Genomic DNA, 3,920 nt, shown 5'->3' on the forward strand with positions numbered 1-3,920 from the left:
TTTACGATAGTTTATATAAGGAAACAACACTTTTGGGTATATTTTGACAATTTTCTGTAGGAAATTATTCTTACTTGATGAGAATTATCCTTGGAGGAAGATGGTTTAAATTGTAGAATTGGGATTCCTACCCCAACCCTAGGGGCCAGGGGGTGGGCCCCAAAGGGAACATTTACCAATATTTTGAAATTCTTATCCTTTGATGACATGACAAGTATTGTATTTCACTTAGTTTAGATGTGATGTGGAAATCAGCATGTAAGCAATAAAATAAAGCTACCAGTACCTATGATATAACTCAGGTGACCGCTAAGGCCCTTGGGCCTCTTGTTTACCTCTCCCTGTAGGTAGGGCATAATAATTGTACCTGCTGCCCCCATTGCATGTTCATAAGAGCTACTTACTTTGGGATCTTATCTTTTCTCTTCTTTCTAAACAATTTTCTTCTTCCTAATGTCTCCCTTGACAATGCCTAACTTTTGGCCTTTAGTTGAGCGTTTGCCCCTGTGTGGAAGGTTTTGGGTTCTGTCCCCTGGCCGAGACACTAGAGTCTGTAAAAATGGTAGTTTCTACTCCTGCTTAACGCTCAGCAATTTCGGAGTGAGACGACTGGTTCGCCCGTTGTCAGTATAATGTGACCGGGTGGGGTGTCCTGCTGGGTGTCTTCGGCAATATGTTTCAGTGAGGTAGCACTATAAAGTCGGCATCAGTTCCGCGCTATCATAAGGAGACAAACACAAATATATTGCATCCTCCCAAAACACACACGCGTACACTACACGCATGCATCTTGCACACAGGGGAGGCCGTCCTTAAATGGCTATATATAGCTGTTGATAGGACGTTAAACAATACTAAACCAAACCAAACTTTTTTTCACCAAGTCAAGAATTGAGAGAAAAAGAGTCAATCATCATATAAGTATAAAGGATATGGTATCGGAACCTCACCAAAGCCTCGGTTCTGACCCGAATTCTGCACCCTAGAGTGGAATATTCATGTCCCGATTACCTTTAATATGATAGACTCTAAAAGTCACTTTAATTGATATTATCTGTTCTCTGTTACAATGACTTTTTCTAACCTGTAACAATTACTTTTTAGCTCACCCGCCCGAAGGGCAACTGAGCTTATGTCGTGGTGCGTCGTCCTTCCGTCCGTCCTCGTCCGTCAACTTTTCCTTTAAACAACTTCTTCTGAAGAAAGGACAGGCCTAGAGTCATGATATTTGGCTGATAGCTTTATTGGTAGGAGCCCTATAAAGTTTGAGAACGAAAATGACCTTGACCTACTTAAAAGGTCACGGGATCAAATATGTCAAAAACTTCAAACGACTTCTTCTGAAGAACTTAAAGGTATAGAATCTTCATATTTGGCTGATGGCTTCCTGGGATGGGGCTTAACAAAGTTTGAGAATGAAAATGACTTTGACGTACTTTCAAGGTCACAGGGGTCAAATGTGTCATACACTTTAAACGACTTCTTCTGAAGAACTAAAAGGTATAGAATCTTCATATTTGGATGATTGGTCCTTGGGATGGAGCACAACAAAGTTTGAGAATGAAAATTACCTTGACCTACTTTCAAGGTCACAGGGGTCAAATGTGTCAAAAGCTTCAAACGACTTCTTCTGATGAACTTAAAGGTATATAATCTTCATATTTGGCTGATTGGTTCCTAGGATAAAGCCCAACAAAGTTTGAGAATGAAAATTACCTTGTTGTACTTTCAAGGTCACAGGGGTCAAATGTGTCAAAAGCTTTAAATGACTTCTGATGAAGAACTGAAAGGTATAGAATCTTTATATTTGATTGATGGCTTCCTGGGATAGAGCCCAACAAAGTTTGAGGAAGAAAATGACCTTGACCTTCTTTCAAGGTCACAGGGGTCAAATGTGTCAGACACTTCAAACGACTTCTTCTGAACAACTGAAAGGTATAGAATCTTTATATTTGGCTTGTAGCTTCCTAGGAAAGAGCCCAACAAAGTTTGAGAATGAAAATGACCTTTACCTACTTTTAAGGTCACATGAGGCAGATATGTCAAACACTTCAAATGACTTCTTGTGAAGAACTGGAAGTTATAGAACCTTATTATTTGGCTGGTTATTTCTTGGGAAAGAGCCCAAAAAATTTGCGAATGAAAATGACCTTGACCTACTTTCAAGGTCACAGAGGTCAACAACATTTTAATGGATTTGTTCTTAAGAACCAAAAGGAATGGATTCATAAGATTTGGCTGGTAGCTTTTGGAATAGAGCTTACCAATTTAAGAAGGAAAATGACATTGACCCACTTACAAGGTTACTGGGAAAAAGAATCGAAAATCATAGAATCTTGTAATAATATTTTGCTGGTAGTTTCAACAGATGGAGCCAACAAAGTTTGCGACGGAAATATTATTAGTGCAACATAATATTTAATGAGAATATTTGCTATGACTGCTTACATATTCAGGTGAGCGATACAGGCCCTCTTGAGCCTCTTGTATTATTATTTGTCTCTGTGATGTTGATTGACATTACACAAGAATAAATCTAAATTCATGTGGTACACCTTTTTTTTCATTCATGACACATTTTTGCTACTAACAAGGTCCTAATAAAAATTTGTGCCTTATTCAATAATATAATGATTGACGCTTTTACTTGTTTCTTTTAACCAAGAACAGAAGACATACAGTTACCAAGTTTGTTCAAAACAGACCCCTTGGGTCAAAATTGGAGTCACACCCATTTATTTCAGTTATCGTGTTCACATGGTCCAACAATAATAGAATTACCAAGGGGAATAACTATGTAAGTTATGGTGAAATTGGTCCGGTATTCAAACTCATCCAAGATCTCATTGATACAAAGCTGCATACAAAGTTTCATCAAAATCGGTTCATATTTACTGAAGTGATTGTGTTCACAAGGAAAAAATATTGGACGATGCAGCAAGGTCACTCAGACCGACGAAAAGTATGAATTGGCCCCTGGATGACAGTCCTAATTTGAATCGGATGTCAGGTGACTGTTAAGGCGCATGGGCCCGGGCCTCTTGTCTAAGCTGTAAGGCCCATGGGCCCGGGCCTCTTGTCTAAGTTGTTACAGTGACTTTTTCTAGCCTGTTCCAGTGACTTTTTCTAACCTGTTACAATTACTTCATCTAGCCTGTTACAATGACCAGGTGTGTACCCTTCCTCATGTATCAAAATTATAACTCTGAAACTTGAAAGAAGAAAAAAAGAAAGATTCTAGTTATGGTAGAAAGGTGACAGTATTTGCACAGTTCTGTTTAGCTAGTGATCTCGCTGAGCTTGAGTGTGAACAATTTGTTGAGATTGAATGAAGAATGAATTTGTCACAGAATAATCTTGTGTAATGGTGCTGTATTCCAGGAAAGGTTTAGGGTGTAAAGGCAGTCTATATTTCACTTTAGTTCCAAAGGTCATTTTGTGCTTGTACATCAATCATTCCATGATGAATTAGGCATGGTAAAGGGCAGCAAATGCTTCAATTTACAGTAATAGATGCATTGAACACATCACAATACTATTAGCTTGGTTTCCAGGTGTACATGCTGTTGTCGTTATATCTCAACAACAAAAACCTGAAGCTGGTGATCTGAGGTATGCATGTTGATTGTGACACCTCAAGAAATTTGAAAAATTTGCAGTTAATTCATATATGATAATTTATTTACACTTGATCAAATGTAAGTTTACATTCTGATTTGGTTTATGTGAATACTTTGAATTTTTAGCTCACCTGCTCAAAGGGCAAGTGAGCTTATGCCATGGTGCGGCATCCGTCCGTCCGTCCGGCGTCAACTTTTTACTTTGAACAACTTCTTCTCAGTAACCAAAAGGCTTAGGATGATAATATTTGGCTAGTAGCATGCTGGAATCAAGGGCTACCAAGTTTGTTCAAATAAATG

This window comes from Mizuhopecten yessoensis, unplaced genomic scaffold, assembly GCF_002113885.1.
Source record: "Mizuhopecten yessoensis strain PY_sf001 unplaced genomic scaffold, ASM211388v2 scaffold716175, whole genome shotgun sequence".
Taxonomy (NCBI): Eukaryota; Metazoa; Mollusca; class Bivalvia; order Pectinida; family Pectinidae; genus Mizuhopecten; species Mizuhopecten yessoensis.